Source organism: Hypomesus nipponensis, chromosome 26 (assembly GCF_054491055.1).
Source record: "Hypomesus nipponensis isolate SF chromosome 26, ASM5449105v1, whole genome shotgun sequence".
NCBI classification, from domain to species: domain Eukaryota; kingdom Metazoa; phylum Chordata; class Actinopteri; order Osmeriformes; family Osmeridae; genus Hypomesus; species Hypomesus nipponensis.
In genome coordinates, this window is record NC_140386.1 from 3,020,229 (window position 1) to 3,037,483 (window position 17,255).

The window sequence follows — 17,255 nt, forward strand, 5'->3', positions numbered from 1 at the left end:
AATAAGTGTTAATAGTGTGAGTATAATACACTGTCTGATCAGACACGCCAAACAAGTGAATAGTACCCAATTCATAAATTATTTTTCTAGATGCAGATTAACTTAAATTAACCCTCATTACACTAGAAGAGGGACGGTCCCTTCCAACCCAGCTTTTACTTTTTAATAGGTACAGTACAGAGAAAGTTTTAAAATTGTTCAAATGTTCTGGAAATAAATATATTTATAATACGTTTTTATCCCACATATTACTCCAAGACTAATTGAAATTGTCAAAATGTTACAAGACATTTAAAAGCCAAAATAGTTATTCTATTGCAATGCTTAAAGCAAAAATGAACATGTATGCCTTCAAAATGTTGTTCTATGTTCATGCTTACCTTTCATGAGATTGAACACGTCCTCACTGAGGAAGGGAAGCATGGGTTTGTCTGTTCGGTGGGCGGTGAGGAATGGAGTGACCTCTCTTGCAACACTATTGAAGATACCCACTTTCACGGTGAATAGAGGATCTGCACAGCGGTCCTTCAGAACCTCAAATGACTTAACTTTTGGATTGGGTAGTTCACCTTTCCCCACCATCTTCACGTAGGCCTTTACATGCGGCCAGAGCAGAGTTCCTCGTTCTGACACGTTGACATTTTCGATCCATCGGTGGTTACAAAACCGAAGCATGTTGGTGCTGCAACCAGTTGCCGTCACAAAGTCTTCGTGACGAGCAAGGCAGTTGTGGAATAGCCAGTAAATGCTAGAGAGTGTGTGTTCAACTTCCCAACCTGTAGATTTGCATCCATCTCTGAATGCGTTGTGGAGTATATGCAACCCACATGAACCAATGTTGACAAGTGACTTTCCCACATCCTTTCGCACACTCTTTTGGAGTATTTCAAACACTTTCCAGTTCACATTCGGGCCGTCCACAGAGATTTGGATAAGGTTGTTGACTCCCATCTCTGACAGCAGGTAGGTCATTTTCCCAACGACATCAAGGGCAGATGAATGGCCCATGAACTCAGAGCTGATGTATTTGGTCTTCACATTGGCGCCATCCCATAGCCTCACATGCAAATCCATCTGTTTGGACTGTAAATGGTGGTCCAGGCTTTAATCAAATAGCATTACATAGGCCCTTTGTGTCCTCACGTTGGACAACGTAAGACTCTTAAAGTGGGGAGCGAGTCCGAACAAGCAGAGATACGTGCATTTGCTTTCGCCACAAGCCAATTGTTTTGCAATCTGGCTATCGGGGAACATTCTTTGGAAAAGCAGGCTGGCATCTTCGGATGACTTAAAAGAATAATGAGAACTAGCCACCTTCAGTGCCCACATTACCTCCGCAGTTAGAACTTCATTTTTTGTCACAGGATCAGTTATCAACCCTTGCTTGGTAGCCGAAGAAATAGACGCGCTGCTAACAGTTGACCTCGCTGTGGTGAGAAAGCCGGCGATGGGTGCTGCTGTTGCTTTGCTAGCAGCAGCGCTCTGATGTTTGCCTATTGCATACCTTTGGAATGGCTAGTTAATGCCGCCTCTCCCATTTAGAAATGTCGAATGATTTCCCACCACACAACCAACATTTTGCTTGTCCCGGGTCTTTGTCTGTTGTAACCCACATGTATTTTTCCATTCGTATTAAAGCATCGTTAAATTTACACTTTCCTGGCATTTTTTATGATCCCGTACGCTTCCCTGAGTTACTGTTGCTATGGCCGCATAGAGCGTATGCCTGCTTATATTTTGAACGTATTTATTTTAAAAGCATGTGAATTATTTAAAACTCAGCGTAAATTAACAAAATGAAAATATGATAACAACTTTCCATGACTTTTGAGATTTTATTTTTTTCAAGCATTTTTCCAGGCCTTTTTGTGGCAAAAAGTGTCTTGTGTGCACCAAGGGACCTCAGTGCTAGCTAACGTCACAACACGTTTACCCCGCGTCATGGAGCCGACAAGCTAAATAGTTATTTAGCACTAGCGTTGCGCCTGAGCCGACCAGCTAAATAGATATTTAGCACTAGCATTGCTACCTGCATAAATCTGCAGCTGGAAGCTGTGCTCCGTTTTGCTCCTCAATTCAGACCTAGCCCCGGTAAATTGTAGAGCTAGCTAACTTCTAGACTTCTGCTGTGTGGGAATGGCAGGAGCTAACCAGTCGAAGGGCGTACAAAAATACAGGGAGTTGATATTCACAGCCCAAGAAATTGTACCCTCTCTAGTTTCAGATTGTAATAAAATTGTGTCAGTTTTTTTTTTTTTTTTTACATTTGCTTTTACGTATATTTTAAACAAGGAAACTTAACAGAGGAAGGTACTGTCGTATATAAGTTGTCTGATTTTAATTGTATTTAATTCTATTTCTGGGGCCAGTTGTTCAGAAGTGACCGGATTTTGGCTATTGGATGAAATGGGTTGTTCAAAATAAAAATGTATAGTAAATACAGTGTTTCCTCTAGGATTTTTTTTGCAGTGGGGGCAGGTCTGTCAACCCCCCCCCCCCCCACATTGTAATGTAATGCTAATGTAATATTGGACATATTTTCGTCCTATTTCCCCTAAAGCAACAAGGTTAGGCTACTTAAAAACACCTTCCACTCAAAGTATGTTCTAAATGGCATAAATTCTGCCAATTAATAGACGTAACAACTTAATGTGAATGGTAAATATTTGGGATGTGCACGCAGCATGGTGGCAGAAAACCGTAAAAATATAGCCTTTATATTGGCTCGAGAATTACACAGATTATACAAATAGCTTGATTTAAAAAGGTCGACGAGGACAGCCTTTAAGAAAGAAAGCGATTCCCCATTGATCTGTGAAATTTGAGAGAGAATGTCGATGGTAGACCGCATAGTATTAGGCGGCATCCATGTCTTCACATCATGTCACAAAGTTAATAATTTTACAGTTTTACTGTCACATCTACAAACAAAAAAGTTGAGCAGGGAAGCTCTCAAGAGATATGGGATTTCTGCTTTTTGCACCTGAAATAGAAACGAACGTGAGCAAGGCAGCAATCGCTATCGAATCAACAGATGTGCAATTTACTGTAGCTAGCAGGGGAAGAGTACAAAACAACAAAAATCACCAGTTAACCTAATTTAAATTAGCATGATCTATAGACTAACACAATAACAGGCTTAAATTAATTGACAAGATAAGTTATATGATTTACGCTACAGTTCTCAAAGACGCACACACGCAATCTCAACTGCTGTGTGAAGCGCGTGTCCGTGCTATTCTCTGACATGCACTCTTAACAATCACTGCGGGGCGGGCCAACATGGAAAAATCAACGACGGAAACACTGAAATATAAAGCTTGAAATTGGTCAAATTTAACCATATTTGTATTATGTAGCACATTAGATTTATTTTTATGAAAGAACAGAAGTACAGATTCGTCTGGCAGAGGAACAAATCACTCTTTCCCAACTTCAGCAAATCAAAGCCAGACTTGAGATTCACCTCCTAAAAGGAGAGCTTCAAAAAACTGTTGCACATTTAGCCTTTTTCTGATTTTGAAACACGTTCAAAATATTCACATTGTATTTTTTGGTGTGTTTGTTTTTAATTGTTTGTGGGTCAGATGATTGCTCTGACTGTTTGGATTGTTTTATTTTGCCTCATTCTGTCTCTTCAATCAAAACACTTAATAGTGACCCATGCTGGCTATTGAACTTTTTCTTTACGTAGCAAGTAGCCTACATTGTTATATATACCGTATTTTTTTTAAACCGCACCCGACCAGTTTTGTGTTTGTAAATCGGATTATAAACCGCACTTCATACGGGAACAATGATACCAAGCAATGCACAAGTATAGGCAGTATAGCATGCCGTTGTGTAACACCTCGAAAACAAAAGTGCTTAATGTATGTTTTTTTAACTAATATTTACCTTTAGACGCGCAAGTTCTAAATATTTCCGACGGTGCCCAAAGCGTAAGTTATTTTTACGAAACAGTAGCTTTTTTTTTACAAAAAAGAAGAATACTATAAGTATACTAAAATATGGATAGTACACTTTTAGTTCACTTTTGATATACTTTCAAGAAGTATATTTAGAAAATAGTTCACTTTTGATGTACTTTTAAGTATGCTTTTAAAATAGTTGACTTTTGATATACTTTTGAGAAGTATATTTAGAAAATAGTTCACTTTTGATATACTTAGAAACAGAAAATTGTATACATTTCTTCTGGAGTAGGACGTACGTTTTCTATTATTATACAGCAAAAACAGTCCAAATAATTTTTAAGTACATTACAGGTTACATTTTTTTAGATCCATCTCATTCTAATTATTAATGTCTATGAAAATATATAATGCATTGCACATTGAGTCTTTTTTGTTATTGAAGCTGTAACCTTAATTACAGACAAAACATTCTGAAGCCCTATAATTTTATACTAATAATTATCAATTGGAGTAGTAATGGAAAAAAACGAAAAAGCTACTTGAGAAAGAAGAAGACAGAAGAGTTGCATTATGCATTTGAAGGTTATACTGTCAAACTGATTGAAGAACGGAATAACGACAGTGTTAATTTGCTGATAAGTTTGCCGTTTGTTCGAAATACAAATGTAACTTCATGAATTTTGTTTTTTAAATGTGTCTGCTTAGAATGTAGTGTTTTGTTGCGTGGTAATTGTCATTGTTGTGCTGGTTTACCATTGTAACCATGAGTTAAATGACTGTTGCATTTCATAAAAACAGCTGGATTCTTACAAGGTTTATGTTTACTCAATGATTAGCTTCTGTGAGGTAAGACTCTGCTGTGAAATGATGCAAGGGCCCTGTTCTTGCCAAGTAAGATAAGATCTGTGGTGTTTGAGGGGCCCCTAAATGTTTCAATACATTAATAAGTAATATTATTCAATTTAGAAGTTAACTTCTTGAAGTACTTACATAAATACACTTGAAAGTATTGCAAAGTATACTTTGAGGGTCTTTAGGAAGTATACTTGATGAACTGAAAGTGCACTACACAGGTTACTTTAGAGTATTCCAAAGTATACTTTGAAGTACTTTAGGAAATATACTTGATGAACTGAAAGTGCACTACACAGCCTACTTTGCAGTATTCAAAAGTAAACCTTGAAATACACTATAAGTGTACTTTAAAGTGTACTATATGACCTAAAAAGTGGGCATATTTAGTTTACTTAGTACAAAAAAAGTATATAAATAAGTACACTGCTAGTTTACTTTAAGTAACATAATAATAGTATACTTTTTATACAAAGTATACTTACAAAATAAACTTTAAGTATACTTCTTTTTTGTAAGGGTAGATAGCTTTAGTTAGCTTACGGGCTCAGTTATCTAGCATAATACTCGTAGAAATGCTACTACCATGCTAGCAGACATCCAAACCGGCAAAAACAAATTTCGGGGAGGTGGCCTCACCGGCTACATATATATGCGACGTTACGCTAGAGTTAATATTACTAGAGGAAGCAACTTTTGTCTTCCAAGATGGCGTCCCCATTCACGTCTATGAAAAGTGCTCAGTGGCGCAGTGAGGCAAGCGAGAGCGTGAAACGGGACCGCGCCATCTTTCCACTTCCGACTGTTCCTGTCTAGCATTAAACAGTGGCTCGCTTTTTTCCTAGCTCTGAGACTCGTTCACGCTTGCAACTAGCTATACACGTCATACTTTGCAACAACCAGTTGCGAGCATAGATTTATATGGTTTGCCAGCGTGTGAGCAAAGGCATTGCAGTGGCAGAATGGGTTACAAGTCCGATAAGAATCAGAAACATGATGCAAACTTTACGGAACTGTAGGCTGTCTGTATAGTATTCCTTTCACTTGGTTTTTAGAAATAGGCTATAGGGCTATTCCAGATGGAACTCATCACATATGTTGCTTTTTTTCTTCGTGATTTGAGTATGATTTCCAACGCATGTATCGGATTAAATAAACTGTTAACATGAACGCCTAGCTCCATCGTTGTTCTCGCCAGGCGAAGAAAGCTTAATAGTATTTTGACACTGCCTTCAATTTAACGGTGTAGAAATGTGGCCTGTGTTTTACATGTTCTACCTGCTAAACCAAACGCCTATTAATGGGTATAACGTGATCTAACAAGACTTGGTATAATGGAATAAATAAAAGGTTGAGAAGTGTCTAAAATATTCTTTATTGAACCTTTGACTTTGAAAAGGGCATATTAACAGAACTATATAGAAGACATTTCCACCAGATGTAAGTGGGGGTGAAACGTAGTGACTGAGGACCTTCATTGTCCCACAAAAGCAGTCTGGCTTGATGGCACGATAAAAAAATAAAAGAATAATGGGTGTGTTTAACAAAAGTTTCAAGACTAATATTATTTAAATATATATATATATATATATATATATATATATATATTTCCTATTGTGGTTATCAGTTAAAGCATGAATCTTCGTCTTTGCTCCAGATACACGTCAACACTATGCTCACGCTTAACATAATATAATATTTGCCATCATGAAAAGTTTAATCTGTTTTAAAACAACGGGAATAAACTATATTAACAGCATTTCATGTATGTGTGACAACCATTTGCTAAACTTGCTACAACAGGGCAGGCAACTCAAGCTATTTCTCCCTGTGCTCATTAAATATAAGTCTGTCTCATTCAGCTCCAGGTAAATCGGCAATCGGCCAATGTGAACATTTGTGCTTGTGCCCTGTTCGTATCCGCGAGCACATTTGCAGGCAACTTTTATTGACGTAAGCAAATTAATGGGGTGCTAGTGTACCCATTTCGGATTGGTTTCAAACTTAGCAAAAATAAGGAAAAATGATTCTATGAAAAAGCTAGTAGTATGAGCCAGGTTCGAGAATCTAACAAAAATTATTGGGGGAAATAGTTTTCGATATGTTGACTGGAGTTAATAGAATAAAAACGACCGGAAGAGCCGGAAGTCAAACGAGAAATGCAATACCACCTACATCCACCGGGGCCGTTGCTTCAAGCCGAGGGGCTCGGGGTGGGGGCCTGTGTGATACCCGCATTCGAATGATCACATACAGTATGTGCGACGCTATTCCTTAAAGGGTTAAATAATATTCACAAAAAAGTGTTTCAACTGTTGTTTTGTTATAAAAAGTCTCTATAAGCCGCTTCAAAATATAAACCGCAACACCACAAGAAAAAAGTAAAATCGGGTTAAAAACCGCATTTTTATATCCAAAAAATACAGTAGTCTCACTTACAACACTTGATCCCATAATCCAGATAAATATGATCCAGATTCAACTTTTTGAACAACTGGGCCCTGCACTTTGGCACAAAGTGAAAGCAATTAAAGTGTTTAACTTGCTTACAGTCTGCTGATAAAAAAAAAATACCTTTTCAGTACATCACATTCAGTATGCCACATACTGCATCACCATCCATCTCAACCACTGCACTTTGAATATTAAAGTGCAAATTAACACCAGACCACAAGTGAGCTATTTTTTCCAACTTAAAAATATGCCTAGCACAGCCACAGCTAACACAATTGATAATGGTGTGTTAAATCTATGTACTTGAGTTGGATGTACTTTAATTTACTTGCATGTTTGTTATATAATTTTACTTAGAATTTCCTCAAATACTGCTTGGTTTGTTGAATTCAATTAGTGATTTCATTCATAAAAAAAAGACTCCCAGACTCCGCCGAGTGAATTTCTTCACCTCTTCTTTGAGTAACTATTTTGTTTTACCAATCCATTTGCCATGATTAGAGATCCAAAAGTGTCAACAATTAACAAAACAGAATGTGTTTTGGTAAACACATTCTGTTTTAGTTTAGCGCATGGGCAAACGACATGTGAGCAAGCTTTATGCAAGGACTTAAGTTGAAAAGTTCAAAAATTACCCCTAAACCTGCCTATCAAAGTCTTCAGAATTTCATTGGCAATACAGTCTGCTAGTGTATTTGTGAACTAATTGAAGCTAAGTGAAAAAGTAGGTGGGGGCCTAGAAATGTTGATAGGTGTAAACCAAGCCCTGGGTATTCTTCTCCGCCTTTTAGAAAATGAGAGCTCAAACGCTCGGTTTTGAAAATGTCCCTATTGTGACTTCACAATAGGGGGTTACTTCCCCTTTCTCTGCTTTGCCCGCACAGAGAATTTGGCCCACCAATGAAAAAATGAGCTACAACCGTGCGAGCGCGACATTGGTTTTTCCTCGAGACATCATGGCTTGCAAACGACCGAAGCATGGCAGTTAGCCCCGCCTCTTTCTTCCTCATAGCATTTAAAGCTAGACACAAAAACGGCACGTCCTGAGGAAAGCTCATTGTGGGACTGCTCGTAGTGGCTGTAATTCCGCACCAAGGCTGAATTTCGGGATACAGTATTAGGGGACCATTAAGGCCTATATAAAAGCATCCCAAAACAGCATGTCATGGGATCTTTAACTAAAATACAAGTACAACTTAAGTACAAGGGTACTTAATAAAGATTTGTTGGATCATATGTCAGTTTATTTCCTCCAGGAACACAATGACAGTTATTGAGGGACTTGTTGCACTTGTTGGTTAGTTGTAACTGATTTAACTACTTGTACTCATTGCAGAAATTATATTATTGGTGGCTAAGCAGCGAATATTAGGACCCAGTCCTAAGAATATATTATTCTTAGGACTGGGTGTCTATGGCAGGCCCTAGAAGCACTTGGCCAAAAGTTGTGAAATTTGGCACACTAATTGGGGACAGTCCCCTAGTTCAATTCAAAAAGTTTCATGTCTCATACTTGGGCACTCTAGCGCCACCAACGTGTCAAAGTTGGATTTGCGTTTACACAACTTTTGAACCGCATATCCGATTGTCAAAATGAGGTATCGTTGGATTCCTTGGTGCAAGATGAGTTCAACGCACACCATGGCGTCAATTTCCGGTTACATAGATTTTCCGCTATTTCCGGTTTTATCAAAAACCTTTCAAAGCCTATTCCTCCTACAATTGTTGTCAAATCTTCTTCAAAATTACCAGATATGCTCTTTGGACCAAGCCTCACAAAAATTATGGTAAAGCATTTTGATTAGTGCTGTCAGTTTAACGCGTTATTAACGGCGTTAACGCAAACCCAAATTAACGGCGTCAATTATTTTATCGCGCGATTAACGCTCTTTTTGGCCTAGCAAACTTTGTAGTTTTTTTCACATGCTGTTGCAACAACTACCGACGTTAGAAAAACTACAACACCACACCGGATCTAGCTAGACCGGAAACAAAATAACAGGCACGCCAAACACTCGTTTGGCTTGCGAGCTGGCTAAAGAGTAGTAGCAGAGCCCGTCTACGGATATTAGACATTCTCTGGTAGTAGGCTAACGTTACGTTTTGAGTGGATGACGAGCGCGAGATGCCGAAATGGATGCCAATAAGATTCTGAATGGAAAGTTTGCTTTTAAAAAGTTGCCAAATGGTTCTATTGACAAGACCAGTGATCTGTGTGTTTTGTCGTTGTAAACTGAGCTATCATCGCAGCACGTCCAGTCTGAAATACCACTTGATGGCCAAGCACACAGCTGATGCGAATTCTCTGCCCCCTCGTCAAAGCCAGGCGATTGCAATGTTGTTTTCAATAAAAAAAATATTTGCACAAAGCAATCCGAACCACTTTTCTATGTTGATAAGAGCATTAAAATTTGAAAAAAGATGGGGACAAAAAGAAATCAGGGACATTTAGAATAAATAAAAATGTGAGATTAATTGTGATTAATCGCGAGTTAACTATGACATTAATGCGATTAAATATTGTAATCGTTTGACAGCACTAATAAAAATATAAATGTGATACGCTACAACAGACAACCATGCACGCTGTCCGAAATTATTTAAAAAAATGTAATTCGTTCCCCCCAATGTTGACTCCATGGCTACGGCCTTGAGCCCTATACATGATAGTTGATATGGGTTGTGTGATGGTAGTGGTAGTGGGTTTATTGTTGGGAGTAGGGTGGTGCTGATATCAGTGCTTGGTGACTGGTGGTGACGGGGTAGGGGCTGATAGACATCAAAAGAGATTGACAAGCTCCTCTCTGGTCTGGACACCAGCTTGGTGGAGTGCTGCTCTGGATTCGCGGGGGGCGAGGTTGGGGGCTTCATCTTCCGATGATTCCCCATCTTCATCCTCAGGAGGCCGCTCATGTGCTCCAACGCGCACTGCTTTGTTGTGCAGCATGGCTGTGACAACAATCAAGCGGCAACATTTTACAGGTGACAAGCGCAGCCCCCCCGACGAACGATGGATACATCGGAAACAACACTTCCACCGCCCGAACACCCGTTCAATGTGGGTCCTGGTGTGTGTGTGGGCCTCATTGAACCTCTCCTCCTGTGGTGTTGCTTGGTTGATCATTGGTGTCACAAGGTAACTCCAGAGAGGTTAGCCACTGTCCCCGAGGAAGACGCTCCTGCCGAACTCTCCTCTGCCAGCCTTCAGCCCTACAGCTGATTTGGCCCACACAAAGCTGTCGTGTGTGCCTCCTGGCCACCTGGCAGCGATGTCCGTGATGAGGCCATCGTGGTCCACTGCCACCTAGGTGTTGATGGCAGCGTAATGTTTCCTCCCAATCCAGCACGGATCCACCAGGGAGGGATTGTGGATTGGGATCAGTGTACCATCCACGACACCGATTACCCGGGGGATCCCAGCCATGACATGAAATCCACTGTGGACCTGGCGGACCTCGTCCCGTGTGGTGGGCATTTGGATGTATGTCCGGGCATGGCGCAGGAGGATCAGTGTCATGGCCACACTCTGTGAAACCGATGCCTTGCTGAGGATGGTGCCGTCCCCCACCACCTCCAGGAAGCTCCCCACTGCGTAAAAACGCAGCGCGGCCTGGAGCTGTACCTCTGGGCTTAGTGCAAAATTGCAGCGGGTTGCCCTCCGGATGTGTGGTGGTGACACTAGCGTGACGAGGCGTTGGATCTCAATACGGGGAAGCCGGTACTTGGACTGGAAAGCCCGGTCCAACAGCACATTCAGTGGGGAGGAGTGCTGACGCACATAGGCATTTGTATAAACTATCTGGCTTCGCGCACGGCGACGCTGTTGATTAGCAGTGAGAATATGCTATATTGCAGCCATGGTGTCTCACTCGCGTGGACTTCAGCAACGCCTTTATATATAGACTGGCAGGTGGAGCCTCTCGATGAGGTTCCAGCCGAGTTCAATTACACCTGTCAGTTTCCCTGATATCTGTGAAATACCACAGGGTTGTTGATGTTTTTATATCTAATGTAAACTCATGCAGATGCCGAATGTTTGTGAAAACGTAATGAGTGATAGAAATGATGATTCATTTTATTTATGTAGCTACAGGAACACATGGGCAATTACTTATTTTTATATAGTTATTTTTCTTCTTATGCTATTATTTTTCTTGCGTCAGTGTTCTGCAGCTGTGGGCGCACATTTATCATCACGCATGGTTTTAGTATTCCTTTGTGTCAGATATAACTTTCCCTGACGCAGCTGCAGTGAGCGTTTGGTCGGTAAGAAGGCTGTTAAGAGTGGGTCAGGCTGATCTTACATTTCCTTCTTAGTGAAAGATCTTCTTAAGCTAAGAACGACTCTGGGAAACACGTCCTTCTTTCACAGCGCTCTTAAGAGTGCTCCTAAGAAGCTCTTAATGCTTAACAGCTTCTTAACGAATCTGGGAAACGCGGCCATTCACTGTTTATCAAGACTGTAAGCCACTGCAAAGGAAGCCAGGTACACCGCAGACGTTAGTACCTGTAGTCAAGCTCTATATAGTCAAGGCAATCCTCAGGCAAACTATCAAAATGATTTTAGATTTTCGAAACCACCAAACTTGATGCGTGTACTCTGAATCCTCTTCTGAGGATGTCGAAAGTTTCTTCTGGGTCATCTGACCTGCTTGGCCACCCCATTGCTGCTTGCAGCTATATTTGTTGCTTGATTTCCTCCAGGGGCCTGTTCCATAAAGGCCGCTCAAAAAAGCTAGACCTAAAGTCCTAAACCAGACTTGAATAAGTTTAATTAGTCAAGCGGGGCTAAAGCGGTTCCATCAAGGCCAATTTCAGCTCACGCAATCCTACTAATTCAAGTCAGATTTAAGTAGTCAAGCTAATTGCGCGTGCACCCAATTCTTAAACAGCCCGAGAGGTAAAACATGGATCATACAATCCACCACGGCAAATGCAATGCACACTGCCACGTGACGTCTTCCAGAAAGAAAGTTCCCTTTAAATCGTGTACAATGACAGCTCCCTCATCCACCGCTTCAATAAAAAAAAAATGACACGCCATGATTGACGTCGTGAACGATAGGCTACGTAGGAGGACCTTTTTAGACCTTTACTTCGTTGATTAAAAAACACCCTCTAAACTCATCTTAATCGACTTTTGACATCGTTTAAAATAAATAGCCTACTATTAATCAATATCCAGTACATGGTTTTTGTGTCGGGGAAACGGAGGGTGGATCGTTCGTTTTGCAATTGTAGGTTACTGTTAACAATTATATTGCCATGATAATTATACTCGGATAATTTAGATTGAGATATAGGCCTATGCCTGATGCCTAAACATTTGAAATCACAAACTAACATCCACACATTTAACCGCAAAAGTGTGTAGCCTATCAAAGCATTGTTCATCATTGTTTAATGCATTAGGCTAAATGTAGCTATATGCTATTTAAGTTTATTTTCTATCAATGTTGAACATATTGAACTGATGAGAATAAAAAATAAAAAAAGAATATAAGTGGTAAATCATCGTTTTCCCGTTAGGGTCAGTGTTACAGGAACGTCTGCTTAAGCACCAAGTCACACTAAGCCTGACAGTCTGACCCTGACCAGACTAGTTTCGCAGCCTAAGTTGCCATAGTAACTGAGTTCGAACTACTCCGGTCGGAGGAAACCTATTGTTTTTGTTAGTATTCTTCTTCTTATTAGGGTTCCTCCGGTAGGAGGGAACCTATTGTTTTTGTTAGTATTCCTATTATTATTATTATATTTTTCCACTAAATGGCCCAACAGCTCAAAAAGTCCTGGACCCGATTTTTTACAATTTGGCCAAATGATACAACAGGTCCCTCACTACTCCCACACGGTTAGTGGCCCATGTGCTCCCATAGGTGGCACTATAAAACACACCCAAAGTCTACGTGATTTCCCCAGCGCCCCATTATTCCAAAATGCCTGAAAATTGGTATACATGCCTTATTTCTCATGGGGAACAAAAAAGCCTCAAGAACCCATAAGGTCCGCCATGATAGATTTTGCTGTACTGTCCAAATTTGGTACAACCTTCAAAACCCTTCTCCTCATGAACCATAGATCCAATTGACTTAATTTCTTACAGATGTGTAGAATACATGTTTTTATAAATGGTCAAATTTAATAAGAAATGCAATACAAAATGGCTGAAAGAAGTGTATTTATGTAAATGTCCAAATTGCCTCAATATGTTTTTTGTTAATAAATCAAATATAATTTTGACTGATTGTTTTTCAAACCTAATAGGATTCAAGACGACATCAATCTCTAGTACCATAAACAATTTCACCTTGGTATGTCAATATATGATTGAATTCAAGTGAATTGCTCCACAGTGTGCGCACTCCAAATTCTCACAGAATCATCCTGCCACTTGACACTAGGGTGACCACCTGTCTCGCTTTGCGTTGTGTCGCAACAGCATTTTCACCCCTTGTTCCGCACGTCGCATATTGAAAATGCTGTGCTATACAGCGCAAAGAGGGACAGGTGGTCAACCTACTTAACACGCGCAAGCTTGGCGAGACGCACACACATCCTTTCTGGAAATGGTGTGCTGACCAAGCCCCATCCTCATTTCGCTTCCAATCGCAGCTCGCCGTTACGAATATAAATTATTTTTCGGCGGCCATTGTTGTTTTCAACTGGAATCGCCTGATAGTCGGTTTGGAGGCAGCCACGTTCGGTAAGTCCTATTTTTACACATTTTAACCTAGAATCAATGATTGGGTTCGTGAAAGTAGACTACTCTTGAATTATGGTGAAGGTTAGAGCACTTTGAGACCTTTAGATCGTGAGTTTGAAGTGACGGAAAACCGAACTCGCAAAGTAGCTCTCTTTTTCCCTCTGTGTAATTAATGAATCATGTAGCATCTCGGCGAATTCATCAAAAAGGTAGAAGAGGGCAGCTTTTAGGAGAACAAGCGATTCCCCACAGACCTGTCGGCTCAGAATTTTGATTTGGCTTGTGAAAGTCTTTGTAATAAGCCAGGAAGACCGCATAGGCTTAGAAGATAGCCAGTATTTAGGGTCAAAACAAGCCTATTTCATTCGTAATTTGCCTGAGAAAGCGACCAACGTTAGCCAGGCTAGTTTCACTCAGTCAGCCTATTTAAAGGTCTCTGACAGTGAGAATCACTGTTTACAGGCAAAGGTCGAGCTGGTCTTTGGTCAGATGTGTATATAATGACCAGTTTAGAGCTAAATACTCTTGCTAGAGCCTGTGTTTTGAGTGACTTGGCATGGGTTTCCAACATTTGGATTCAAGTTCAAGTATTGCCATTGCATTTCAGTCAAAACTGAAGTCTGTGTCAAGTGTAGATGGGAAAAGCTTTATTTTTCACCACTGACATGGACCCTCCTGGACGCCTCCCTGGTGAGGTGTTCCGGGCACGTCCCACTGGGAAGAGGCCCCGGGGAAGACCCAGGACACGCTGGAGGGACTATGTCACTCGGCTGGCCTGGGAACGCCTCGGGGTCCCCCAGGAAGAGGTGGTGGAAGTGGCCGGGGAGAGGGAAGCCTGGGCCTCCCTGCTTAGGTCGTTGCCCCCGCGACCCGATCCCCGGACAAGCGGAAGATGACGAGAGAGACGAGAGAGACGAGAGACATGGACCCTTTTTTCACTTTTACAGGTCATGCAGAGGCCTACTCAACAGAGTGCAACAGAGCATAATGAGAGCAACAAGAGAGGATGCTGAGTGTAACAGAGGATGCAACAGAGAATGCTGAGGGCAACACAGACCCCTTGCTGGACTACCCCTCTCTACCTGGACAGCTTCTCTTCAGCCCTGCCCCCAAGACAGCTTCATCCAGCTGGCCTGCCCTGCCTGCCTGCCCGCCCCTGCCTAGATATCTCAGAAAATCACAAAATTACAGCTGTTTAACCTCTTTTGGATCCTGTTAAATGTTCCCAAAAATGCCTAAACGGCATACCCAAAGTCAATTGCTCAGTCAAAGTCAAAAGTCAGTGACTGCTGTTCTTGAACCATTTGGAGTACATGCATGTAAATTGACTCTTTTGAAAGCTGACACTCTGAAGTTTTGTTTCTTGTTGTCAGGACCCCTGTCAGTCCTACTGGTGTTGAGTAATAGAAGCTTGAACACAAGGAAAGTGAAAGTTTCTATTTCCGCCTAGATTTTGTGTTGAAAACAGAGGCGTGACGAGGCCTAGAGGTGGTAGGTATTAGCTGGAAGACAGCATTGGACCACAGTTTGAAGCCTTACCCAATTCAAATCAAAAGTCAAACATAATACCACAATATATTCAGATTTGACAAATGTTTTTATAAGAGTACATCCAGGCGGGACGCACAGACTGTTGGCTTTAGAGGGCTGTCACCGGAGCATGGAAGCTCCTATTGGATCAAAATCAAAAGGGCAGAGTGTAGCGGCCATTTTAACCTCTTCCCGTTCCTTGGCTCGCCGGTGAGCCAGCAACGCTGCGCCCCCTTCCCTCAGTGAGAACGCACTCAATTAAAACAAATGTATTTTTTTTGACGACTAAACATATGATACCTCGTTGGAAAGCTACGATTCTTGTGCTTCCATTGAAATAAACCAATTCATGCTCAACTCGCAACAGCAAGTACCGTCAACGTCTTTGTCCGGTGACCGTTCCTTCAACAATGCCAGAGAAAAAAGTTTGACTTACCTATGATTACTTCGGAATGTTCCGGGTATGCACACAACTCATCAAAACCTCATCTGCTTACATTCCCAAAGGTCTAAAGTATCAAACCATGTCGAGTAGTTGTCCAAACAATGAATTATATCCACACATAGCCACGATCTTGTTGCTTCATTCTTCCTTCGTCAAATATTTTTTTTCCAGTGTCTCACAAACAATCGCTCATAGGAGGAAATGTGAGTAGAGTACAAATGCGGGGATAGTCTTAAACAGGATGACATCATTCTGATATACCATGTTCAATTTCACCTTGAAATGTCAACCGTTTCTTAATCTTTGTCCCAAAGCTGACCAAAGCTAATACTCAAATCACAGTTTGAGCACAGCTAGATAATCAGCGTCAGCCCCCCTTGGGTACCCAGCATGCAGTGCGGTATGTCAAATAGGCAAAGACTTGTGGAAAATAGTGTGGTTACAACAGCCGTGCGAGGGATTTCAGTTGTTGTGTTTGTTAAGTTAGATGTTTGTAATATTATTGGTTATCAGTTAATATAATCTTGTTGGTCACCCAGATTGTGCATGTTGTGTATTTTAATAGGACCAGATCTGGCTGCTGTACTGCCTTAGGCTATTCTCACAAGGAGCTGAGCATGAGCTCTGCCGTAGCCTTGTTGCCCACATGACTATTGTTAATTTTGCATTGACTGAGAAAGTATAAACTCAAGAAGAGTTACAAAATCTGACATTTTTCAGCCATCTTGGGAAAAATGTGTCAATGGTGGGAGGCATGTTTTTGGACTACCCCTAAACCTCATGTAGCCGCTGCAGCATTTCTGCCTTGGCATGACCTGTGCTGGGAGAGAGGGAAACAGCATGGATGGAAGTTGTGTGTGGGCAGATGTGTCTTTGTATAGGTTGAAATGGAATATGAATACAATACAAAATGGCGGAAAGGGTTGTATTTATGTAAATGTCCTCATTGCCTCAATATCTTTGTGTCAATAAATACAATATCATTTTGGCCTCAAACCTTATTGGCTTTGAGATTACATCATTCTGAAGTAGTACCATGTGCAATTTTATGCAATTTGACATTGAAGTTGGCCAACATGAAGTATGTTTCCTCAAGGATCACAATGACTCTTGCTTAGAGACTTGTTGCTCTTGTTGGTTAGTGGTAACTGACTTAAACTGTTGTATTTAATGCGAAATATTCTATTTAAGTTCATCTTATTTTTATTTTACTGCTGCTTGCTTTTCTACAGGTACATTTGCACTTTCATGTTGTTTAATTGTAACTTGCTTAACTACATGCTCCTATAGTTCTCCCCTTTGGCACTTATTGTGTGCTTCTTGTTTTGGCTACCCGCAATGCTTTGGGGCTATC

At 40.9% G+C, this 17,255-nt stretch overlaps 1 protein-coding gene across 1 annotated transcript in view; it reads right to left on the bottom strand.

The window, feature by feature from the left end:
- dbt (dihydrolipoamide branched chain transacylase E2) overlaps positions 1 to 17,255 on the bottom strand; it is an 87,968-nt gene that overhangs the window by 22,970 nt on the left and 47,743 nt on the right. The window lies entirely within an intron of this gene.